This window comes from Myotis nattereri (genome assembly GCF_964212035.1).
Source record: "Myotis nattereri genome assembly, chromosome: 2".
NCBI classification, from domain to species: Eukaryota; Metazoa; Chordata; class Mammalia; order Chiroptera; family Vespertilionidae; genus Myotis; species Myotis nattereri.
The window spans coordinates 97,443,214-97,470,573 of record NC_138076.1 but is presented as its reverse complement, the minus strand read 5'-3'; the positions used below and the strand labels follow the sequence as shown (position 1 = coordinate 97,470,573).

General features: G+C 42.7%; 1 protein-coding gene and 1 pseudogene across 2 annotated transcripts in view; both read left to right on the top strand.

The window, feature by feature from the left end:
- The window catches only part of STARD13 (StAR related lipid transfer domain containing 13), a gene marked incomplete at its 5' end in the record, with an annotated part of 302,915 nt that overhangs the window by 44,906 nt on the left and 230,649 nt on the right, over window positions 1-27,360 (top strand). The window lies entirely within an intron of this gene.
- Window positions 1,232-26,226, top strand: LOC308511921 (UDP-N-acetylglucosamine--dolichyl-phosphate N-acetylglucosaminephosphotransferase-like; annotated as a pseudogene). The gene is made up of 2 exons: window positions 1,232-1,267; window positions 25,361-26,226. The product of its transcript is annotated as a UDP-N-acetylglucosamine--dolichyl-phosphate N-acetylglucosaminephosphotransferase-like (transcript).

The window sequence follows — 27,360 nt, the reverse complement described above, 5'->3', positions numbered from 1 at the left end:
CACACACACACACACACACACACACACATATATATCAGAGGCCCAATACACAAAATTCAGGCATGGGTAGGGTCCCTAGGCCTGGCCGGCAATCAGAGCCAATCTATGGGGTAACCAGCAGGGCAATTGGGGGTGCCCCCGCTGGCAGCCGCCTTGGCCAGTCTGGTGTTGCCAGCTCGCCACCATGGCCACTGGTCGCTTCCCTCTGCAGGAGGCAATTGGGAGGCAGTGCCAGCCCACTGCTGGCCAGCCCTGCCCCCTGCCACCGCCCGCTTGCTGTCGGACCCCACCCCCCCGCTGCCGCTGCCAGTCACCACCCTCTGCAGGTCAACCAGCGGGGTGATTGAGGGGACCCACTGGCACCCACCTTGGCTGGCTTGGGGCCTGCAGGCTGGGGGAAGCTCCTGTGTTGAGTGTATGCGCCCTGGTGGTCAGTGCACATCATAGTGACCAGTCGTTACACCAGTCATTCAGCCATTTGGTCTATTTGCATATTAGTCTTTTATTATATAGGATTTATACTAAATATATATACGTCTGTATATATATGCATATATAATTACTAAATTAATAAAGAAATGAGTAATGTCAAGCTAGAAGTGATGAAACATAAATATAATTAAAACGTACATTTTCAAACAACTTCCATTATATGACTTAATATACAAAATGATGGTATGACATATATATCATCCATCTTTATTTTACAAATAAGGAAACAGAAACTCAGACACGCTTTTTTAAAATATATTTTTATTGATTTCAGACAAGAAGGGGGAGGAAAGAGAGATGAAAACATCAATGATGACAGAAAATCATTGATCTGCCTCCTGAATGCCCCACACTGGGGATTGAACCCACAACTCTGGCATGTCCGCTGACTGGGAATTGAACCATGACCTCCTGATTCATGGATGAGTGCTCAACCACCGAGCCTCACCGGTCGTGCCTCAGACATGTTAAGTAGGCTGCCCAAGAATATCTATATCTATATATCTATATCTATATCTATATCTATATCTATATCTATATCTATATATATATATATATATATATATCTATAGATAGATAGATAGATAGATAGATAGATAGATAGATAGATAAAACCCTAATATGCAAATAGACCAAATGGTGGAACAACCAAACAATCAGTCGCTATGATGTGCGCTGACCACCAGGGGGCACACATGAAACATGGCAGGTGTAGGCAGCAGGCTGCAGAGCTTGGAACATGGCAGGCGTTGGCCATGGTGGGCTGGTGGAGCAGGTGAGTGGGGGCGCCAGACCAAGGTGGGGCGCCAGTTGCTGTAATCAGAGCAAGCATCTGATGGTTACTGAAAATTCTTTGCCCCTGCGCTCTGCAGTCCTGCCCGGCACTCCCACCTGCTGCCGTCGCCAGCCCTGCTTGCACCTGCAGACGGCACTAGAGCCACCGCTTGCACCCAATGCTGGCGGCCAGCACCAGCCCCAATTGCTCAGCACTGGCACTGGGTGCAAGCGGCGGGTCCAGGCCCCAATTGCCCCTGAGGGCTTCTCCACCTCCCCCTGCTCCTGAGGGGCAATTGGGGCTGGCAGCCGCCTCTCATACCCACTGCTGGCGACAGCCCCACTTGCACCCACTGCTGGAGCTGGCCCTGCTCGCACCCGCAGCTGGCACTAAAGTCACCACTCACACCCACTACCAGTACCCGACACTGGTCCCAATCTCTTGGTGCCATTAGCAGGTGCAAATGGCACTGTCATCCCTGATCGTCCCTGAGGGCTTCTCCACCTCCCCCTGCTCCTGAGGGGTGATCGGGGCAGCAGCCACCACTCGCAGCTGCTGACTGCGCTGGCCCCAATCACTCTGTGCTGTCAGCGGATGCGAGTGGGGCCGACACCATCAGCATGTGGGAGCGGCAGCAGCAGAAGTGGGGCTGCTGGCAGACAAGGGACCGGGGCCTGTGGCAGGAGGGGCCAGGTGAGGGCACAGAGGATGGGCTGAGACCCTCCCCTGTGCTCACTGCAACCTCGCAGCCCACAGTTCCTTTCAAGGTGCATGAATTCGTGCACTGGGCCCCTAGTAGTTAATAAAGCCACTTGATTGGTATTTGAACTCACATCATTCCTAAATTTTATATGCTTTCTATTACATACAGCTGCCTTTAGAAGTTTTATATACAATGAGTAGAAGCTGAGAAATTATATGTAGTAAATTAAATTTTATTCAAGGTGAAGTAAGAAAACACTCTTTTAAAAGTTTGGAATATTAATATCATTTAATGAATGCTCACATTCATTTGGTTTATTATTCTTTATAAATACAAAAGAAGAAGATCTAGCAATGCAAGTTTAATATAACAAGAGATTTGGCAGTACTTTATTAACTTGCCCAGGTAGGATGCCTGAAATGATGTAATGACTGCTATTTCTCAGTTCATGCAGATGTATTGAATTACAGCCGAGAGATGTGTAACTTTCCTTCATAGAGAAGAAAGCTGGAGAGTGCAAAGCATTCGGTTGTAATTCAAAGAAATCATTCTTAAAAAATATATTTCAATTTTGCAATTGCATACTGATTTCCTTTCATGTAATCTTATCATTAACTGATTTATACCTGGAAGAACCAACAGCATCTGGGAAGGTGTCAGCAACATGCTCCCCCAAGAACTAATTGAGCAAGAACTGCCAGTTGCCACCTAGACTTGGGATTGAAGAAAACAGAGATGGTGCCACTCACTGTGTTACTGTATTCCTAACTGTCCACAGACTAGGAATTGAAATGCCTTTACTAAGCTATATTATTTCTCCATATACATTCTCTTCCTTTCCATGGGGGAGCATAATGTCAGTAGATCATACATAAAGGTTCTAAAAAGAAATCCAAGGTAGATTATTCATAATGCTTGTCATTTACTAGAAATGTGATGCTATACGGAGGAAAAACACTAAAATTAGGAATAGGCTAATCAAGGCATGTATTGTTCTCTTCCTTAATTCCCCTGCTAGAAGGAAATTCTTTACTCAAAAGAAAATCTTTCTGTCCCATCCATTCCCAGTTTAAAATATTAACATCTCCTTATGGCTGTCTTTTCTTCTATTATTTGCACACTCTGAAAAAAAAATTGCACTTTATAAAGAAACTGTGACAAATATCCTGAGTAGGAATAGGAAATCCTAAACACAGGGCGGTGGTTTCAGATGGTTGTAAACTTCCGGTCAGTGCTTTTTAGGATTGTTGTTCTGTCCATTTGAGAGAAAGGAAGGTTGGATATGACTATTCTCTCTTGATCTCTCCTCTTGGCCTGCTGTTTGCCTCGCTGGCTCAGCCTGTGCTTTGTAAATGTTGGCACTGCACCAGCTTCTTTCTCTGCCTTCTTATATTTGGTCAGGTGTCTCCTTGTAGAGCTTACCCACAACTTTTGTTCTCACTGTGGCCTCTATTATAAATTTTCAGACTTCCCTTGCTCCAGCTCAGTAGCTTTCTCTAGCCTCCTGATCCAATACCAGAACTCACAACCCTCTAATATCACTTCAAACTCATTAAGAGTTCAGAAAAGGGGAAAAAAAATGAGTGTATCATCCCAGAAGATGTCATGGATGGGCAGGGCTTGAAGTCACCATAATATTAGATTCTTCTATATCAAAAGTGCCCAGATGTCCGGTCAAAATGGTGGCATAAGTAAATGCAGTATGGGCCACTTCCCACACCATATCAAAATTACAACTACAATGCAGAACAACCATCATTCAGAACCACCTGAAATCTAGCTGAATGGAAATCTTACAACTGGGGAATTAAAGAAGAAACCACATCAAGAATGGTAGGAGTGGTGGTGACATGGAGCAGAATCGTGGAACTGGCTGACCCAAACTCTTGTTCTCACTATGGCCACTACTGTAAATTTTCTGACTTCTCTCCCATGTGTGATGGTTTAAAATTGGAATGGATACCCTAACTGGTTTGGCTCAGTGGATAGAGCATCGGCCTGCAGATTCAACGGTCCTGGGTTCGATTCTGGTCAAGGGCATGTACCTTGGTTTCTGGCACATCCCCAGTAGGATGTTTCTCTCTCATCGATGTTTCTAACTCTCTCTCCCTCTCCCTTCCTCTCTGTAAAAAATCAATAAAATATATTTTTTTAAAAAATAAAAATAAAAAATCAGAAGGGATATCTTGGCTATAGAGTTTTCCCTGAGGAGCATGAGGTATCTGCTCACACCAGGCCCCCAGCCTAGGGTTCCAATGCTTGGAAGAGAAGTTCCCAAAACTTTAGTGGGGATTGTGGCTGAGTAACATGGAGGCTACTGGCCCCAGGGAGCTCCTCTTAAAGGGCCCATGCATGGACTTACTTGGACTCACTCCCTCTGAGCTCCAGTGGTGGGGCAGCAGTGTGAAAGGAACCTGGAACATTTGGGAAGGAACTTGCCTGGAATCAGGGCAAAAGCTGGAGGGGCAGCTTTCTCCCAGACAGGAGTGCTGGCAGAGGCCATTGTTCCTTTGCTGAGTTCTCCCTACCCTAGAGCCAACAGGCAGGCACCATATCTGAATCTCCATCAACCTGGCTCACACTTTTCAACCTGCCATGCTGATTCCCTGAGACCCTGCTCCTCCCTACTTGCAGGCTTATCCCACTTGCTTTCCCATACAAATGGTCTCTCTTCTCTCATGTTTTAGACTTTCCTAAAATCTCTCAAACAAGCAGCAGCTGGCCTCAGCCTGCTCCATACCTCTCAATTGGTGGCCCCAGGCCCTGCCTATCAGCAGCTTATGTTGGTTCATAGCTTGGCCTCTCCTGAAACCTTCAAGCCCACCACAAATAGTAGGCATCTGCAGATGCTTTATAGCTTATGCTGGGTGGCCCCAGGCAGGGCAGAGGCAGTGGTTGACTTTGCACCTACCAGGAGGCTCCAGAGCCAGTGCACCAATGATCAGCTTTGACCATGCCAGATTACAACGGTAATAACTCCATCAGTGACACACTCAAGGGGCAGACTCAGTGAGCACCAAAGCCCCACTGAAGCAAGTCCTGCTCCATAGGGTTGGCTCCTGCACAGCAGCTCTTCCACTATAGTTGAAGCCGATCCTCACAACCGATTGGCCTGAGGGTCAATCCCTCCCAGTGATACCAACAGCAACCAAGGCTCAACTACAACAAGACTATGCACACAGCCCACTTAGGGACACTCCAAGAGTGCCCAGCTCAGGTGACTGGGGAGGCTGAACCACTAGGCCCTACAGGACAACTACTACACACCACTCTACCAATTCCAGGAGACATAGCATATCTACCTAATATATAGAAACAAACACAAGGAAACAGCCAAAATGCAGAGACAAAGAAATATGTCACAAATGGAAAAACAGAAGAAATCTCCAGAAAAAGAACTAAATGAAATGGAAACAGGAAAACTACTAGATACAGAGTTCAAAACAATGATTATAAGGATGCTTAAGGAACTTACTGGAAACTTCAAAGAACTTAGTAAGAACTCAAGGAATTTGGTGAGAATATCAACAACATGAAAAAGGACCAGTCAGAAATGAAGGATACACCAACTGAAATAACAAATAATTTACAGTAGAGAATGTTGAGAATCAAATCAAGAATATAAGGAAGCAAAAAAAAAAAAAACAAAACCCAATCAGAACAGCAAAAAGAAAAAAGAATCCAAAAAGTAAGGATAGTGTAAGGAACCTCTTGGACAACTTTAAGGATACCAACATTCGAATCATGGTGGTAGTGGAAGGAGAAGAGAGAGAGAGCAAGAATTTGAAAACATACTTGAAAAAATAATGACAGAAAACTTCCCTTACCTGGTGATAGAAATAGGATTACAAGTCTAGGAAACACAGTGTGCCAAATAAGATGAACCCAAAGAGGCCCACACCAAGACATATCATAATTAAAATGCCAAAAGTTAAAGACAAAGAAAGAATCTTAAAAGCAGGATGAGAAAAGCAGTTAGTTAACTACAAGGGAGCACCCATATGACTGTCAGCTTATTTCTCGACAGAAACTTTGCAGGCCAGGAGGGAATGGTAAAAAATATTCAAAGTGATGAAAAGCAAAGACCTATAACCAAGATTACTCTAAAAGATAACATTTAGAATTGCAGGTCAAATAAAGAGCTCTCCAAGAAAAGAATACGCTATAGGAGTTCATCACCACCAAACCAGTATTACATGAAATGTTAAAGGGGCCAGGATGGTGTGGCTCAGCGGTTGAGCATCCACCCAAGAACAAAGAGGTCACCATTTCAATTCCCGGTCAGGGCACATTTCTGGTTGTGGGCTCCATCCCCAGTAGGGGCCTGTAGGTGGCAGCCAATTGATGATGATTCTCTCCCACCAATGTTTCTATCTCTCTGTCTCTCTCCCTCTATTTATAAAAATCAATAAAAATATTTTTAGAAAAGAAATGGTAAAGGGTCTTCTTTAAGAAGAAGAATTAAAAAAAAAGATCAAGAATAGGAACAATAAAATGGCAATAAATACATATCTATCAACAATTGAATCTAAAAATAAAAATAAATGAACAAGCAGAACAGAAAGACTCATAGATACAGAGAACATTTTGACAGTTGCCAGATGGGAGAGGGGTGAAAAAGGTGAAGGGATTTAGAAGTACAAATTAGTCATAGCCTATGGACACAGTGATCCAGTACACCAGTGATCAGCTCCGACACGCCAGATTACAACCCTACTAACTCCATCAGTGACACACTCAACGGGCAGACTCAGTGAGCACCAAAGACCCATTGAAGCAAGTTCTGCTCCATAGGGTTGGCTCCTGCACAGCAGCTCTTCCACTGCAGTTGAAGCAGATCTTCACAACCATTGGCCTGAGGGTCAGTCCCTCCCAGTGATGCCAACATGAACCAAGATAAAGCCTTGGATGGGGTGGGAAATGGATGGAGGGAAGCAAAAGGGGAAAAATGGGGGACATCTGTAATACTCTCAACAATAAAATAAATTTTTTAAAAAACTGCCCAGATAGAACTTTTATATTAAGAAAATGTATTAAATTTTTGGAATTCAACACTATTTTTATTAATTAATTAATTTATTTAAATCTTTATTGTTGAAAGTATTACATATGTTCCACTTTTTCCCCCATTGACCCCTTCTAGCCTGCCACTGCTCCTTGCCCCAGGCCTTCAACACACTATTGTCTGTGTCCATAGGTTATGCATATATGCAAACAAGTTCTTTAGTTGATCTCTTCCCTCCCACCCCTGCCTTCCCTCTGAGGTTCAACAGTCTACTAGTCCATGCTTAAGTCTACAGAAAGCTTTGCTTCTTGGAGAATCACAGAATTAAGTACTTGAGCAAAGACCCAGATAAGAGGCAAAGTGACCATCATCAGATCTTTGGTGGTCTTTCACATCCCAAATCTCAGGAAAGGCTCAAAGCACACTTATTATGGGCCACCATCAGGCAATATATGGAAGGAAATGGGTAATCCTACAAAACAAATCATGTTTTGCCAAGATATTTGATTGGGAATTAGAAAATAAATGAATAGAAGGATCATTGATAGGATCTGAGATGAACTCCTTCAAGAAATGCAGACATGTATGTTGACAGATACTGTTATCAACATTTAAAAAATAAACTCTATTCTTGAGTCTATTCCTGGTATGTCGTCTTTGAGATAGTCTCCTCAATTTTCTCTATACATTGTGTATTACTTATAGATTCAAGAAGGCTTTAGTAAGAAAAATCAAAGGAAGAAATAAACAACAGCTAAAATTGGGAAGTGGGCTCATTCTAAAGTCACAGTTGTGATTGTTGTATGAGGAGATGACCATGATTTTATTGTTCTTCCTCTGAAGACTCTCAGTAGGGTGGGTTTTGCCAGGTCTCCTAAAGAAAATGGCACTATAAAACTCCATGTGGTATTGGACTATTGTCCATTCAAATATAGTCTGTGTTGAGGACCAAGAAATCCAATGATGGAATGAAATGATGTAATTCTGCCCAGAAACTTTTGTAAAGAATGATCTCTTGTAAAACTGACTAATAAAGAAGTACCACAGTTGCTCTTTTACCAGTAATTGTTTAAAATATTTTATTGTAAATGAAAAATATGTGGTAGTTTGCAAGCGAGAAGATTACAATTTTTGTGCCCTCTCTAAGGACAGAAGGATTAACATAAAATCTGAAATCCTAATTCATATCCAAGGCTTTCATAAATATGGGGTCTATCTCTAAGGCACAGATGGAGAGAATATATGTCAACCTTTAAAATGGATCAGCAGCTCTCTCCATATTGCTTGTCCCCCACATGGGTGATAAGACCTGCCTACCTATTTTCATAGAAACCTGTGATGTAGTGTTTTATAAAACTTACTAGAGGGTATTATAATGTTACTTGTTTGTCTTCCCCCATGCAGAAGAGTCTACATCTGCATTTCTTTACTAGTTATCATAGTTTATGGTACATAGTAGGTACTTGTTAATAATAAGTACTTATTGGAATTAGTGAATATCCTTATTGGTAAAATGTTTATAATCAATATGGATATAATGGGACATTCACTGCTGATTTGCTATCCATTCTCTGAGGTTAATTTCACATTCTTGACAGAGAAAATGTGTGATTACTCTGCTAATCACTGTGGATCACCTACCACCCAGGCCTATGTGGAACACTCTTTTTAACTGATCCCTAGTCATTATCTGTCAATTATTTGAGGGCTTAGTGACAGGCATAAAGTAAATATTCATTAAATGTCTGATGAATGAATGGATAAATGAACCTACCTGATACTTGTCAATCTCACATCAAAAGCTAGTTACCAGTGTGCCAGTGAAATCGTGCAATGTTTTTCATGAGCTGTTTTTCTCAGCCAATCCTGGTCAGGATTTTTAATATTTGACTGCAGTATAAGATCCTTGAAGGCAAGCACTAACTATATTGATCTTGTTCACCATTGTATTCTGCTTTAAATGCATATAAATGATCGGTAAATAGTTGCTGAATGAATGAAGTTTTTGATATTTTAACTTTAGTCTTTGTAGAGGAGATTTCAAACGTAAATAAGTAGCTCCTGGCCAGCATGACTCAGTGGTTGAGCATTGAGTGGTTCAATTCCTGGTCAGGGCATAGGCCTGGGTTGTGGGCTCTATCCTCAGTGTGGGGCATGCAGGACACAGCCAATCAATGATTCTCTCTCATCATTGATGTTTCTATATCTCTCTCCCTCTCCCTTCCTCTCTGAAATCAATAAAAATGTATTTTTAAAAAGTAAATAAGTAGCTATAATAGAAAACACAATGTCAAAGAGAAATAAGAAAAAAAATATTTGAGGGTACTCACTTGTGGTTAGGATCATGTTCTGTTGTAGGGGTACTATATTTTAATAAAATAAAATTTATAAATATTGATAACAGTTTTGGTAGATCTTGAATAGACAGGTAGAATTTCAATTGGTATAGATATCCAAGGGAGCATTTACTTTTATTTTAAAAATGAACCTCATTATTCAAAGTTACAGAATTCCTTGATTCAGAGATGTGAAGTTTAAAAATTATAAGGAATTCTTATCTTTATGTCTGCAAGGAAAATCAAATATTTTAAGCTGATTTTTTTGATCACATGGAATGTTGATAAAATATTTTTAAGACTTAAAAGGGAGGGGTTTCAGAAATGTATTATATAAAATTAATGTTAATCACTAAAATAGATTTAAATATTTTGGTACCAGTAATCGTCTTTAGCTTTTTTAAGATCTAACGTCCATCTAAAGCAATAAGATCTTTAAGAAAAATAATTTTACTTTTAGTGATAAAGCATACTTCAAATATGACAAAAATAAGGTAGAAATAATAAAAGCAGTGCCTAAAAAATTCACTTAATCATGTAAGACATCTCTGGCTCAGTAGCAAAATCAAAACCCTTAAAATTAAAGGCTCTTTGCTCTTTCTTCTACCTTATACTGCTTCTCTGAGGGAGGCATAAGACTGGATCAAGAGGAAGGTTCAAAGATGTACATGGCTATTATGGGCTTCAAGAAGTTTTTAATAAGAGCACTAAGAAATGGCACAAAGCAGCTCAAAATGAAGTGCCCAATGACTAGTCCAGATATAGGTTTCATAGGAATGGAGGAGGGCTGAATCTGTGTGTGCAAGAAGGCCTGAAAAGGCTCCCCAGAGAAGGAGGTCACTGAGTCAGGTCTTAAAAAATGAGTAGGAATTGAAGAAGCAGAAAAGAGAGATTCTTCAGCAGTAGGGACAGGGGTGAAATCTCTTTCCTTCCAAAGATGAAAACTTTTTTAGGCAACAAGAAGGGAGTCAACCATGACAAGCCTTTAATTCCAGACTGAAGAATTTGGATTTCATCCTTTTATCAGTGGGGGACCTCTGAGTGTTTACAGAACTATACTTTAGAAGATTTCTCTGGCAACGAGATATGTGAAAAACTGGAGCTAAAGAATCAGGAGATGGTAATATAAGAGACTAGTGTTCTCATCTGTAAAATGAGGGGAAAAAATAACTACCTCACAGGGTTGTTTTTAGAATTAAATGAAATACATATGTAAAACACTTATAATTATGCCTGACACATAGTGTTAAATGTGAACTATTATTACTTTAGTGTTCTGGGTGTGAACATGAATGAGCCCATATCCTGCATTTATTTCCACTTAACAAGTATTACAGTCAGTTCTTCTCTTACAATGCCTCTTAATACACTGTCAGGCATATGAGAGGTTCTTACTATTAAGTAGTGTTGGTGGTATCATTTTCCTCTTCCACTCTTCCTTCAGGTAAGTGCGCATTTGTGTCATTTTTTCTCTAACCTTAATGATCATCAGGGCAGCACAATGACTTTCTTTGACTTACTGTTACTTTGTTATTCATATCAATTTTTCCTCCTTCAATTCTACCCTAGTTATTAGGTGAGAAATCTGCCTGAGCATGCTTTCTGCTTATAGGTATGATTATGAAATAAGTTTTATAAGTTTTAGAACAATTTAAAAATAAATGCACGAGTCCAGGTTTTCTATGAAAAAGAGGCTCGAATACAAATTCTATGCAGAAGAACTTGACTGGGAGTAACATTTGATATGTACCAGCAACTTTGAGTTTTCATAGGTTAGTCCTGCTCTATAAACAGAGATTTGACATGCTAACATAAAGGGCAGATTACATAGCTTTAATTAGAACAGAGTCCAATCCAGAAGGGAGAGAGGATAGAAGATGTAGTATGAAAGAGCAGAGACAAAGTAACAGTCAGGGCCCTAGGTTCCCATGCTTCATCTTCATTGAGTAGTCAGATCTCCTTAGAAAAGTCTTTGTTTTCTCACATGCAGAGTGAAAATACCATTCATCTTACCTACATTTCATTCAATATTCCATTCTACCCAAATTTATCATCCACTCCTATGTGCCAGGCACAGGACTAAGTGCCAAATAATAATGAGCAGGAATGCACATGGTCCCTGCCTTCATGGAGTGTACAAACTAGGAGGAATAGACAAATATTAATCAAATATCTATCCTCCTGAATATCATAATTCAGGTATGACAGGCTACATGGTGCTGCAGGGAGCTAGGGGGAGACAGAGAAAGTATACTTGAGGAAATGAGTGTTGAACAGTGGTTGATTATGCCACTGTGCAGGTAACTGGTGTTGCAGCCCAAGAAGAGGTAACTACATGTTCAAAAGTCTCAGAAAAAAGGCAAGTGTCTCTGGAACACAGAGAGCAAGGAGGAGGCTATAAGAGGAAGTTGAGGCAAAACCAAACAGGGTCTTTAGGCTGTTTTAAAGGATTATTTGAAAGAGTTATCTTTAAAAATTATAAAATGCTGAACAAATGAAAGATAATTCTATTATCATCATGAATATTGTCATTTTGAATTATACTAAGAGAATTGTACCAAATATCATTATATAATTTAAAATAAGCATGTATTCTCCTCAAGGAATCAAAGAACAAAGATTGGCTATACACTGGGTCATGAAATATTCTTTAAAGAAAAGTCTAGGCATCCACCTAGCTTGGTGTATATAATGCTGGTGATTTTATAGAACCATGAACTATTACTTTCTATGATATATCCAATGTGGTTGACCACACTAAAATTGAAAGCTTCTAGGTGCAAGAATCTCCTAGCTGCTGAAATCAACCTGTTCTATGTTTGTACTTTGAACTTGCTTAAAACCTCCCACTCATATTTTGGGTCGGAACCTGTAAGGCAGTGGTTCTCAACCTTGGCTGCACATTAGAATCACCTGGGAATCTTTTTAAAATCCTGATTTCTGGGCCTCATCCTACGGAAATTCTGTTTCTTTGTTATGGGGTGAGGCCACAACATTAGTAACAAAGAAACAGAATTTCAGGAGGATGAGGCCCAGAAATCAGGATTTTAAAAAGATTCCCAGGTGATTCTAATGTGCAGCCAAGGTTGAGAACCACTGTTGTAAGGTGAAGATGGGGGATGGAGGTCCTAATCTTACAGTGCTCCAGGTGCTTTGCATACATAATCTGAGTTAACAGTCACAAGAATTTCATGAGGCCTAACCTCATTTTCTAGATGACAAAACTGAGGTGCAAAAAATGAGTTAATTGTTGTCCAAGCTTACATAGTTAATAAGCAACAGGGCCTGACTTTGAATACAAGTTGACTTGACTCCAAACCCACAGGTGTTCTTGAACTGTACTTTACAGAAATTTTAAAATATTTTTATAAGTACAGTATCTTTTGAAAATCTGATGAAATCTAAAATCTTATGCTCTAGAAAAGTGAAAATATACACCAAATTTTACAAACAGTTCCAGAGTTTTGGTAGCTATTATTAAGTTCACTGGTTAGAACATAAACTTCATGAGGACAGATCAGTGTCTGCTTTATTCATCGATGCCTTCCCAGCATTAAGATTATTCCCTGGCATTGAGTAATAGTTTTCAAAAGTAGCCATTGAATAAATGTGATTCCAAATGCCTGGGCTCATTCACTTGATTCCCTAAAGTAGGACGATAAAAGTATGGTATGGAGGGTTGCCTCTGTGCAAAATTCAAGAGAACCACAAAATGACTTCCCAACTCTGACCACAAGGGACCCAAGGGTCCCTTAAGGGACCTCCTAAGTCCAGATTTGAGAAATTATGGGTCATTGGGGTTTTTTTTTGCTTTATAACTTTGAAGTCACTTTCTCTTCCCCCACTCTCAGACAAGCATTATGTCTTTAATAGTTTCTTTTTAAATTAGAATTTGATGCACACTAGTAAAAATAGAACTTCTGAGAAAATTTTCAGGAAATATTTGGATAAAAAGCAGATAGACCACTTTGTTCATATACTTCCTGCTCTATTATTTAAATGGATTTTGTTCATTGTTGGGAGGCTAGCACTTTAATTAGTATATTTCGAAAACTAAAGTAAATATTAGTTCTTAGAAAATAGTTGTAAGCATATATTATCTATACTAGAGTTTAATGCTAGGAATAGCTGAAAAGATAGTTTTCTAAATCTAGAGATTGCTTATTTGAAGTTTACCATTCTTAATGCTTCCATTATATCTTTCCCCAAAAGGCAACATTCAAGAAGTGAAATGGAATACTTTTTCAACTAGCTTTCTATTTTGGGGGGGAAAGGGGGGAGGGGAGGTAGATTCCGATGCAGTTGAGACAAACAGTAGAAATGGAACCGATAATGACATATATTTGGCATATATAATATCTATCTAATAATAGACAAACATGGTAATTAACCATACCTCCAACACGCTTCCCATTGGCTAATCAGGGAAATATGCAAATTAACTGCCAACCAAGATGGTGGCTGGCAGCCAGGCAGCTGAAGCGAACAGGAGGCTTGCTTGCTCCAGTGGTGGAGGAAGCCAAGGTTCCCCGCCTGCTGCCGCCCAGCTCTGAGCTGCACTCTAAGCAACTATGTTGCAATTATAGAAGCTAAACAAACCCCAGAAACCTGTTTTCGGCCAGCCGGGCCTCAGAGCTGGAGTTGCAACAGTGTTTCAATTATAGAAGCTAAACAAAGCCCAGATACCTGCTTTCAGCAGCCGAGGTCTCAGAGCTGAAGCTGAGCCTCAGAGCTAAAGCCGGCTCTCAGCTCCAGTGATAGCCATAGAAGGTAAATAAATCAAAGAATTAAAAGATAAAAAATAAAAAAAGGAGAGGTTGGGAGCTTCAGTCACCCGCCAGCCTGAAAACGGCCCTCAGCCCCTCACCCAGACTGGCCAGGCACCCCAGTGGGACCCTCACCCTGAAGGGGTGTGATCAGCTTCAAACAGCCATCATCCCCTCATCCAGGCTGGCCAGGCACCCAAGCGGGACCCTCACCCTGATCCAGGACACCATTCAGGGCAAACCAGCCGGCCCCCACCCGTGCATCAGGCCTCTATCCTATATAGTAAAAGGCTAATAAGCCTCCCAGCACCGGGATAAGTGGAGCCGCAAAGCCTTCTGGCACTGGGATCAGCAGAGTCGCGAGTCCTCCTGGCACCGGGATCAGCGGAGCAGCGAGGCCTCACTGCCCCGGTGTCAAGCGTAGCTGCAAGGCCTCCCAGCACCAGGATCAGTGGAGCCATGAGGCCTCCTGGCCCCTGGAGCAGCCTGACAGGAGGGCAGCACCCAAACCCCCTGATCACCCTGCGGCTCTGTGTGTGACAGGGAGCGGGGCCATAGCCTCCCTATCCGCCCTGCTCTGTTTGTGACAGGGGAAGGTACCCCAACCCCCTGATTGGCCCTGCTCTGTGCCTGATAGGGGGGAGCTCCCCAACCCCTGATCGGCCCTGCTCTGTGTGTGACAGGGGTGGCACCACAACCCCCTGATCCACCCTGCTCTGTGCATGACAGGGGGTGGCACCACAACCTCCCCATCGACCCTGCCTTGAGTGTGACAGGGGGCGGCGCCCCAACCCCCCAATCGGCCCTACCCTGAGCATGACTGAGGGTGGCATCACAACCTCCCGCTCCACCCTGCTCTGTGCATGACAGGGGGAGGAGCCCCAACTCCCCAATTGGCCCTGCTCTGAGCCTGACCAGGGGCTGCGGGGCAGGCACCTAGGGATTGGGCCTGCCCTCTGCCACCCTGGAGCAAGCCTAAGCCAGCAGGTCGTTATCTCCTGAGTTCCTGACTGTGAGAGGGCACAAGTGGGGCTGAGGGACACCCCCCCCCCCCCCGCCAGTGCACAAATTTTTGTGCACCGGGCTTCTAGTATATATATAAAGAGCCAAGGTCCCTAACAACCAAAGGCTCTACCTAACACCGGAAGTCAGTGCTAGGTTGCCAAGGCGACCCAGTACTGACTGCAGAGGGGGCTGTGAATTAGGTCTAGGGAAAGGCCTGCAAAGTCAAAGGCAGTGTCTGATCTGCAGCCTCAGTGGCAGCTGTTGATCAGCCGTTGCCTCTCTCGTTCTCTCCCTGCTTCACCAGCAGCCACCAGTCTGTTTCTCTCTCCCCTTCGGCAGGGCTGCTGATCAGCCCTGCCTCTTTGATCAGGCCCGGAGATAGGCCCAGAGATGCTGATTGGCATAGAAACTGACCAATCAGAACCAAATCTGGGTCAACTGTGAGGAGCCAATGGCTGCCTAGGAGGCAGAGCTTTTGATGCTGACTGGCATAGAAACCGGCCAATCAGAATCAAATCTGGGTGAAGTGCCAGGAGCCAATGGCTGCCTAGGAGGTGAAGCTTTTGATGCTGACTGGCATAGAAACTGACCAATCAGAACCTAATCTGGGTGAACTACGAAGGGAGTACCTAAGGTGGGGGCTGAGGAGGGGTTTTAAGGGCAACAGCTGTTTGGTGTAAGGTGTAAGAAAGCGGTTCAATTTTTAATGACCAGTTTGGCAGTATAGTGCATATGGCTGGCTATCAGTCCAGATATAGGGATTATGTGGTTTTGTCTGCCAAGAGCATCTCCTCTTGCTGAAAAAGGCCCCCCCCCATTTAAGCAATCCTAGCCTATATAATCTATCTATACTAATAAAAGGGTAATATGCTAATTAGACTGGGTCGACCACCCATCTTCCGGACATCGGACTTCCTTCCAGACAAAGCCATGGTGGTGGGGGCCAAGGCAGAGGCAGATAGGGGTGATCAGGCAGGCAGGGGAGGGCAGTTAGGGGCAATGAGGCAGGCAGAGGCAGTTAGGGGATATCAGGCTGGCAGGGGAGGACAGTTTTGTGCGAGATCAGGCTGGCAGGGGAGGGCAGTTGGGGGCAAGATCAGGTTGGCAGGGGAGGGCAGTTAAGGGTGATCAGGCAGGCAGAGGCAGTTGGGGGTAAGATCAGGCTGGCAGGGGAGGGTAGTTGGGACAAGATCAGGCTGGTAGGGGAGGGAAGCTGGGGATGAGATCAGGCCGGCAAGGGAGGGAATTTAGGGGTGATCAGGCAGGCAGAATCAGTTGGGGGTAAAATAAGGCTGGCAGGGGAGGGCAGTAAGGGGCGATAAGGCAGGTTGGCAGGTGAGTGGTTAGAAGCCAGCAGTCCCAGATTGCGGCCGGACATCCTCCAAGGGGTCCCCGATTGGAGAGGGTGCAGGCTGGGCTGAGGGAACCCCCCCCCCCCCGCACAAATTTTGTGCACTGGGCCACTAGTATGTGTGTGTGTGTGTGTATACATATATATATATATTTATATATATATATAAATTGTTTATATATATAAAAATATATAAACAATTTATATATTTATATATATAAATATGTATATATTTATATATATATAAATCGTTTATGTACATATAAAGAAAGGGAGGCTTTAAGAGGCTAAATAATTTAAACAGTAAGTGGTAGAGTTGGGGTGTTATTTGATGTTTTACAGCATGAGAATAATATGATGGAAGTGGTATCCTGAGAAGATCAATGTTCTGTGATGTTTGGAATAGATGTGAGAGATAAGAGTGGACACAGAGACACAAGTTGGACTGTCAAAATTGTCTAGCAGAGGGCTGGTCCCTAGGTAGTGGAGGCAGTAACACAAGAAGGAATGGATGTGAAAGGAAGAAAGGAATCAATAGTCTTTTTTTTTTTCTCTCTTTCTCTCTCTCTTATTAAGAACACTTGGGTTTTGCCTATTTCTGTGGTAGGCACTAAGGAAGTTGAAACCATATTGAACAGTCTCTATTGTTTTTGTGCAGATCTTCAGCTCTCTGTCTTCCATCTAAGACACAAAGGCAGTTAGAAATAAGCTGAGGCTGAGGTTCCTTTACACCTTCTGACATGAACCATTGGCTAGGCTTGATTTTCTCATTATTGAGCAATAATTAGTCATATTACAGAATATATGCAAAATGGAAATTTAAAAGACATCACTTATAAACCTACCATACTGAAATGGTTATAATTATCTTTTGGATCTGTCTTCTAATCTTTTTTTTACTATGTTTTCTTTTAATTTTTATAACATCATAATTATAGTCATACTAGAGGTCCAGTGCACTAAATTCATCCACTGAGGGGGTTGACCCTCAGCCCAGCCTGCACCCACTCCAATCTGGGACCCCTTGGGGGATGTCCGACTGCTGGTTTAGGCCTGATCCTGTGGAATCGGGCCTAAACCAGCAGTCAGACATCCCTCTCACAATCCAGAACTGCTGGCTCACAACTCCTCGCCTGCCTGCCAGCCTGATCACCCTGTAACCACTCCCCTGCCAGCCTGATTGGCGCCTAACTGCTCCCTGGCTAGCCCAATCGCCTCCAACTGCCCTCTCCTGCTGGCCTGATCACCCCCAACTGTCCTCTCTTGCAGTTTGGTCTCCCCCAACTGTCCTCCCCTGCTGGCCATCTTGTGGAGGCCATCTTGTGACCACATGGGGGTGGCCATCTTGTGTGAGGGTGTAATGGTCAATTTGCATATAACCTCTTTATTATATAGGATAGCACACAGTATTTTGTGCCCTACATTTTTATTTGCAATAATACATTGATTAATAGAATGCCATGTGACTGGATTTTCTAAAGTAATCTATATTGAGAAACAAACAAAGGCCAAGAACAGCACTTGAGGGACCCCAGAGTCAGGGAATGAAAGAGTACTTTAAGTTTAGGAAAGAATGAGAGTAGTTTTGGGGATGTTCTATTTCTCTATGCAGCAAACACATTTTTGATGCTTGTAAGTATTTTCTTGTGATTGATTAGTATTGAGTCATCTTGGTGGGGCAGCAGAAGGAGAAGGTAACCACGCCCAGCTATCTATGTTGTACTTGGTCTGTTGAAACAGGTCTGTGTCATAAGACACAGTGTGATTATGATGGTGTTCTTGGAGGTTGGCCAGAGGCCACTCCATACTTTGATAAAAATCAAGCTCTGAAGAAATAGTAACATGAGAAATCTCAGAACAGTCTCTTTGTATTTATATGCACACATATATTCTCTAACAGAAAAGAATACACCAGAAAGGCTGTACAAAATAGGTCTAACAGCTTAATAATACCATTTCCTTCCCTTAATTCAAAGGAGTACCAGAATAAGACACCTTTAAGGAAAGCTACTATGGGTATAGATTTGGAAACCTGCTTTGTATTTAAAAGCAGAATTGTACGAATTTTGAAATGGTGATTGGACAGAGGATGGTTTGGTTTACAAAGCCAGCGCATTTAATGAGTGGAATGAGAACTTCACACATACACTGTTGCTGTGATTCCTGCCCCCTCAGACTCTCCTTCCTTCCTATAATTCTTGAATTCAGTTTGCCCTCTTAGTTCTTCACCATTATGCATCGTAGCCCTTATTCTAAAGGAATACCTACAGGAAATAGCAGTAACTGAGAGGTATCACCCCAATTAGAGCTTTGGTGCAGAAAAGAATGACTCAAAAGGAACACTGGGGAAAAGTTGTCCTTGCAAGTGGAGTCTTGAAATCTTAGAGGTCTCTAAAATGTTGTGATTTGAAATACTAAGCTCTTGTATTAGTTACAGAAGGGAGTATAGCATAGGAAAATATTTATGTACTTTTTTTCTTCATGGACATATTGTCTTCCCTCCTTCTCACCTGGTATGCATCCCTCCAGGCTCAGCATTAGTTTTCTGCTATGCAGAATAAGTCTACTCTTGTCCTGCTATCTTACAGGCACCCTGTACACACCTCTGTTGTAGAATCTGTAATGTAGTCCTTTGATTATAACTGTCTTCAACTTTTCCCATTATAAATCATACTTTTAAGAAGAGGGACATCTTTGTACCATGCTTGTGCCTGACATGTGCCTGGCATGAAGTATATACTAGAAATATTTCATTATGAAAGGGTGAAATAAAGAAACTAACATGAGTTAATTAGTGGCTTTGTCTCAAACAAGATGACCAACAAAATTATATTTTCATCACACCAGAATCCTTTGGTTAAATAATTGCTCCTAGCCCAAAAGAGGAACCTCCACTTGATGCCCTGAAATTTGTCTACCCAATCAACTCAAAGTTCCACTGATACTAATATCTAAGGACTTAAAGAGCTATTTTGCTACCTTTTCAAATTCTTTTCAAGTTCTTCTCTCTTTATGGGATGTGTTCTAATGCCATTGCTCCTTCTTGCATCACTTCACATTAGAATATAGATTGATGGTTTTACATTAGGAATTAGAACAGAAAACATTCCATTACATTCTTAGTGCACTGAGCTGAATTTATCTAAGAAGGTGTACATAGTTTTAATATATAAGAAATGCAATTGCATTATTAACTCCCCACCCTTATTCCTCCAGACTTTGAGGGCCATGGTTATTTCCAAAATTTACTCAATGCCCAACTGCTGCATCTTACCAGATGGGAAGCAATCCTATATAATAAGAGAGTGATATGCAAATTAACAGTCACTCCCTCACTCTGTCACTCCCTCACTCTGTCACTCCCTCACTCTGTCACTCTCTCACTCTGTCACAAAGATGGTGGCAGCCGTGGAGCTGGAGTGAGCAGGAAGCTTGAGTTGCCCTGGCGATGGAGGAAGTCAAGCTTCCCGCCTGCCCTGGCTGGGCCTGAGCTCCACTCAAGGCTACAAAGTTTCAATTATGGAAGTTAAATAAATCCCAGATACCTGCTTCCAGCACGTGGCCATGGCCAGCCTGTAAACGGCCCTCAGCCCCTCACCCAGGCTAGCCAGGCACCCCAGTAAGGCCCCCACCCCGAAGGGGTGGTGGCCAGCCTGAAACCAGCCCTCAGCCCCTCACCCAGGCTGGCCACACTCCCATGGGGTGAGGGTCCCCACTGGGGGGCTTGACCAGCCTGCAAACAGCCATCAGCCCCTCACCCAGGCTGGCCAGGATCCCCAGTAGGGACCCCCACCCTGAAGGGGGTGTGGATAGCCTGAAAACAGCCTTCAGCCCCTCTCCCAGGCTGGCCAGGCACCCCAGTGGGACCCCCACCCTGATCCGGGACACCCTTCAGGGCAAACCAGCCAGCCCCTACCCGTGCACCAGGCCTCTATCCTATATAGTAAAAGGTAATATGCAAATTGACCCAAACAGCAGAACAACTGCGAAGGACTGGTCACTATGACACACACTGACCACCAGGGGGCAGACACTCAATGCAGGAGATGCCCCCTGGTGTTCAGTGCGCTCCCACAGGGAGATCTCTGCTCAGCCACAAACCAGGCTGAGGGCTGCCAGCACAGCGGTGGTGGCAAGAACCTCTCCTGCCTCCTCAGCAGCACTAAGGATGTCTGACTGCAGCTTAGGTTTTCTCCCCGCTGGCAAGTGGACATCCCCCGAGGGCTCCTGGGCTGCTAGAGGGATGTCTTATTGCCAGCTTAGGCCCAATCCCCCTGGGGAGCAAGCCTAAGCCAGCAGGTGGACATCCCCCGAGGGGTCCCAGACTGAGAGAGGGCACAGGCCAGGCTGAGGGATCTCCCCAAGTGCACAAATTTTTGTGCACCGGGCCTCTAGTTGTATATAAAAATGGAAACTGGAACCAGAGTTTACAATCTTAATAATGGTGTGCCTTTCATTGGGCAATCTCAAACATTTACACAACAGATAATGTGGGGAATCAATAAAGGACTTTCCAAAGGATTCATCATAGGATTTATTTAATTAACAAGCTTTCTTTTTATATATTCACATTATAATTTGATTTAACATTAAGAAAATGTATTCACTGCTGTTCAATCTGGGGAAGGAGGTTATAATTCTAACCTGATGTGAGGATATGTTTCTAAGTGCAGACAAATTACACTTGAGACTGAAAGATCCATTCTAATACTAGTAATCTAAGCATGCTTTAAGAAAAGAAACACTCAAAATAAGCAATTACCTTTATTTTCAGTTAAGGCAAAAATATATAGATTATAGACAATACCAGACAGTAAGTTAATTAAAATCACCAATAAAAATTATTAAAATAATTATTAAAAATATATATGATTTTGTCAAATGTTTTTTCTGCATCTATTGATCTGTTCATGTGGTTTTTGTCTTTCAATTTGTTTATGTGATCACGTTTATTGATTTGTAAATATTGTACCAGCCTTGAACCCTGAAATAAATCCCACTTGGTCATAGTGCATGATCTTTCATGCTGGATCAAATCTGCTAATATTTTGTTGAGAATTTTAGCATCTATGTTCATCAGGGATATTGGCCTGTAATTCTCTTTCTTTGTAGTGTCTTTATTTGGATTTTGAATTAGAGCAATGCTGGACTCAAAAAAAGAGGTTGGAAGTGTACCTTCCTTTTGGATTTTTTCGAATAGTTTGAGGAGGGTAGGTGTTAGTTCTTCTTTGAGTGTTTGGTGAAACTCCCCTGGGAAGCCATCTCGACTAGGGCTTTTGTTTGCTGGGAGTTGTCTTATTACTGCTTTAATTTCATCAGTTGTTATTGGCCTATTCAAGTTTTCTGATTCTTCCTGATTCAGTTTTGGAAGATTGTAGTTTTCTAGGAATTTTTCCATTTCATCTACATTGTCCAGCTTGTTGGCATATAGTTGTTTATATTATTTTCTTACAATCCTTTGTATGAGACATATGAAAAGGTGCTCCAAGTCACTGATTATCAAAGATGTGAATTAAAATGACAATGCAGTATCACCTCATACCTGATGGAGTGGCTATTATCAACAAATTAACAAATGACAAGTGTTGGTGAGGATATGGAGAAAAGGGAACCCTAGTATACTACTGATGCGAACGCAGACTGGTGCAGCCATTATGGAAAGCAGTATGGAGTTTCCTCAAAAAATTAAATATGGAACTGCCATTAGACCCAGTAATCTCACTTCCAGGACTATTTCCAAGAATCCTGAAATACCAAACAGAAAGAATGTATGCACCCCTATGTCCATAGCAGAGCAATTTACAATAGCTAAGATCTGGAAAGAGCCCAAGTGCCCATCAGTAGATGGGTGGATAAAAAAGCTGTGGTACATTTACACCATGGAATACTATGCAACTGTATAAAAGAATAATTCTTACCCTTTGAGACAGCATGGAGGGGCCCGGAAAGTATTATGCTAAGTGAAACAAGCCAGTCAGAGAAAGACAAGTATCACATGATCCCACTTATATGTGGAATCTAATGAACAAAATTAACTGATGAACAAAATATATCCAGAGACACAGAAGCATGGAACAGACTCTGGAATCTCAGAGTTAAGGTGGAGGTAGATGGGAAGAGATTAACCAAAGAACTTGTATGCATATGTGCATAACCCATGGACACAGATAATAGGGTGATGAAGTCTGGGGAGAGGGGCAGGTGCAAGCCAGAAGAGGTCAATGACAGAAAAAAGGAGACATATGTAATACTTTCAACAATAAAGATTTAAAAATATATATTATGACCCCTGGCCAGTGTGGCTCAGTTAACTGGGTGTTATTCCATGCACCAAATGATTGCTGGTTCAATTCTTGGTCAGAGCACATGCCCAGGTTGCCGGCTTGATGCCTGATAGGGGCTGTGCAGAAGGCAGCTGATCTATGTTTCACTCTCACATCGATGTTTCTATCTCTCTTTCCCTCTCCCTTCCTCTCTCTCTTTAAAAGACACACACACACACACACACACACACACACACGAAGAACAGCTTTTTAATTGAAGGCACAGCAGGTGTGCTTATAAAATTTGTGGCTGATTCATAGCCAGAGAATATAACTAACCTTCTCCTTCTCCTTCTCCTTCTCCTTCTCCTTCTCCTTCTTCTCCTTCTCCTTCTCCTTCTCCTTCTCCTTCTCCTCCTCCTCCTCCTCCTCCTCCTCCTCCTCCTCCTCCTCTTCCTCCTCCTCCTCCTCCTCCTCCTCCTCCTCCTCCTCCTCCTCCTCCTCCTCCTCCTCCTCCTCCTCCTTCTTCTTCTTCTTCTTCTTCTTCTTCTTCTTCTTCTTCTTCTTCTTCATTTCAGACTCTTTCTGTGGAGCAGGTATTATTTATCCCTTCAGGCTCTTTAATTTTTCAAGGGATCTTAAACTGACTCTGTTTAATAGTCAAAGTATATATTGTTGCTACTAACCAATAGAGTGAAATATATGCATTTAAGGCTCTTTCTGGAGAGAGAAAAACCTTGACTTACCTGTTGTTCAATCCTTATCCAATCCAAGTTGTTATATTAGCAACAATGATATTTATGATGATTGCCTAAAAAATGTGCATCTATTCCACTAGACATTCTCAATTTTATCCTTGGCAAAAAGTTAAATAATCATTTATTCAATTATTTTCTCAATCATTTATTCAGCCAATCACTATTGACTTTGTACTATGTGCTAGGTTTGGTGTAGGCACTGATTATAGAATGTGGATGAAATAGATATGGTCTAGACATGACAGTCGAGTAGGAAAAAAAAGCAACACATAGATCAATGAGAAAATAAATGTGTAATTACACATTTAGAAAGGTGCTCTAGAGACAACAGATGCATTGCTGCTTCACTTAAGTAAAGTGAACAGGGATGGCCTGCCTGAGGACATATTAGTCTAGCACAGTGGTCAGCAAACTGCGGCTCGGCAAACTGCGGCTCGCGAGGCACATGCGGCTCTTTGGCCCCTTGAGTGTGGCTCTTCCACAAAATACTGACTTCTGTGCATGGGCTACAAAGTTTCAATCGCACTGTATGTGCGTGCCTGCATGTGGTATTTTGTGCAGTCAGACATCACCAAGGGGTCCCGGATTGGAGAGGGTGCAGGCTGGGCTGAGGGGACTCCCCTCCCCATGCACAAATTTTGTGCACCGGGCCTCTAGTGTATAAAGAAGATCTGAGGTAGCCAAGTGGAGGAAGCTGATGACATGGGAGTAATAAGCAGGAATAGATCATGCAGGGCCTCATGCACCAAATAAGGAGTTTGGATTTTGTTCTAGGTACAACAGAAAACTTTTGAAATATCTTAACTGGAGAAGTGATATGGTTCAATATATAGTTTAAATAGCATATTCACCATCTGTTTTGGAGGGCCCTCATAGAAATTACTTTTCCCAAACAGTGCTTTTTAATCATACTATTGTCAGTGAAGGGTACAGTTAAAAAACTGAGGTTTATTACCACATCCAATATCATTTAGGATGCTGATTCTTTATAAGAACTCAGGAAATTTTTCCCCTGGGCATCTCAATACTGGGTGCTCTGTGTTTATCTTGAATTACCATTTTGTTTTTATCTTATGGAGATGTTGAATTGTGTCACCAATTTTATTTCCTTTTGCTTTGTCACAAAGGAATCCAAAGCCATATTTTCAGCCACCTCCCACAGATGTACATTATTGTTTGTGTGGCTTGTCTTTGTATTTAAGTGAACTAATTTCAGCTGAGGGTTTATTATTTTCTTACCTTACTTTAACTTTTTCCAAATTCACTTGACTATTTATTTTATATTCTTACTAGAGGCCTGGCACACAAAATTTGTGCACAGGTAGGATCCCTAGGCCTGTCCTGTTATCAGGGCTGATTTTCCCTAGCTGCTGGCAGCTGGCCCCACCCCCCCACTACAAATGGTGGTCACCTTTTGTGTGTGGGGCAACCAGCAGGGTGTTTGGGGCCCAACTCGCTCACACCCGCCTTGGCCTGGCACCACCTGCATCCACTGCCATCCACCCCCAGTTCTCCATTCCCTATCGGTGATTGGAGCCTGCTGGCTGGGGGAGGGACTGAGAGATTGGACAGCAGGCTCAGTTGATCAGGGCCTGTGGGCTTGGATCAGCTCCTGCATTGGACGTCTGCCCCTTGATGGTCAGTGTGTGTCATAGTGACCAGTCATTCTGCCATCCAGTCAATTTACATATTATGCTTTTATATATATAGATAATATATATATTTATTTATTTTTTAGCTACATCATAGATTAAGGCAGAATTAAATAGTTGGAGGAGAAAATCAGGAATTTAAAGTATCTCAATAATTCCAATAAGTTGAAAGACCTGTTTTTAAGTTTGCAAAGTACATGATAGAGGGCACTCATTTAACAGTAGACTATATGAAGATACATAAACATACTTAGAGCTGGCGCCATAAGCTGCTGCTGAACACCGCTGCCTCGCTCCCTCTCCTCATGGTCTATTTCACCAACTTTGGCAACACGACCATTGTGGTACCCAAGCCCTTTCGTCTGATTCTGGGCCTGCATTTAGACTTGGGGATCCCGTACTATGTCTACATGGGGCTGCTGGCAGTGTTCTGCACCAACGCCATCAAAACCCTCGCAGGGATCAATGGCCTAGAGGCTGGCCAGTCACTAGCCATTTCTGCTTCCATTATCGTCTACAACCTGGTGGAGCTGGAAGGTGATTGTTGAGATGACCATGTCTTCTCCCTCTACTTTATGATGCCCTTTTTTCCCACCACCTTGGGATTGCTCTATCACAACTGGTACCCATCACAGGTGTTTGTGGGAGATACCTTCTGATACTTCGCTGGCATGACCTTTGCGTGGTGGGCATCTTGGGACTCTTCAGCAAGACCATGCTACTCTTCTTCATGCCCGAGGTGTTCAACTTTCTCTACTCCCTGCCTCAGCTCCTGAATATCATCCCCTGCCCTCGCCACAGTGTGCCCAGACTTAATACCAACACAGGCAAACTGGAGATGAGCTATTCCAAGTTCAAGACCAAGAGCCTGTCTTTTTTGGGCACCTTTATTCTAAAGGTAGCAGAGAGTCTGCAGCTGCTGACAGTGCGCCAGATTGAGGATGAGGATGGTGCCTTCACTGAGTATAACAACATGACCCTCATCAACCTGCTCCTTAAAGTCTTTGGGCCCATGCATGAGTGGAACCTCACCCTGCTGCTGCTGCTGCTACAGGTCCTGGGCAGTGCTGTCACCTTCTCCATTCGGTACCAGCTTGTCCGGCTCTTCTATGATGTCTGAGCTCCCTGATCATTGCCTTCACTTCACAGTCTCCAGGGCTCCCGACTCAGGCCAAGGACTCAGGCCAACTTTGTTCTAGCTAGACCAAGACTGCCTCTCAGCCCAGGCCCCTCCCACCCCTCCTCCTCCCCAGCCTTTCCTTTCCCCTGTGATAATTGACATGCTGGGCAGTGACTATTGATTGGACTTTGCCTGTAGTTTCTTCCACTTGCCACAGCCCCTGAGGGGGGACATGTGGCTGTTCGGTTTCCACAGCTCCGACCTTCGAGGAATAGGCTGGGCCTGGGGCAGAGCCCTGGCTCCTGAGAGGGACACGGGCTCGGAGAAGACTTCACATTAGGCTATGAATTAAGGGTTCTAATTAGTAAAAGAAGATGGGGGTGCAGGTGCTCCCAGTGGTAACAATAAAGCGATGTGTTGTTTTTTTTTTAAAAAAAAACAAAAAACACAAAAAACAAAACAAAAACCACATGGATTAAGCTCTGCAATTGACTGTAAAACAGTGTGAGGCAATAGAGATAGCCTCTCTCACAACGCTTAATATTGGTGTAATGGTGAGTTCCTTGGCTCTTTTCCCTGCCCTTGAGGGTAGGCACATCAATTCCTTTGTATATTTCATACTTATTGCAATGATGCGTAGGCATTCAGTCAAGATTGAATTAATGATTGAGTAAGTATAGATTTTAAAACTAAACATCCCTTAATCTCAGATTGGATCAGCAAAAGTGCAGTGCCCTGGATGCAGGTGGTATGCACACATTGTACCATACCCTACTGTGCTTGCCATATCTACAGCTCTAAGATTAGGGTCGGAGTCATATTTAAAAGAGATAGTGACATATTGGAGCCTGACATATTAGAGCAGATCTAAGAAACAGCAGTTAGCTTGCTGAATAGTTAATTATGAAATTTGATGAAAAGGAATGTTTAGCCTGCAAAAGATTCTTATAAGGGCTTTCTACAGACATTTAAATGAAAAGAATATGGAAGAAGAAATAGATTTGTCCTGTCTAACTCCAACTGGCAGAATTAGAGTCAGTGAGTGGAAATTATGAGGAAAATCTTTCTCAAACTATTTGTGGTCTTCAGTAAAATAATACACTTCATGTATGTGGTTAGCATATTAATTAATTG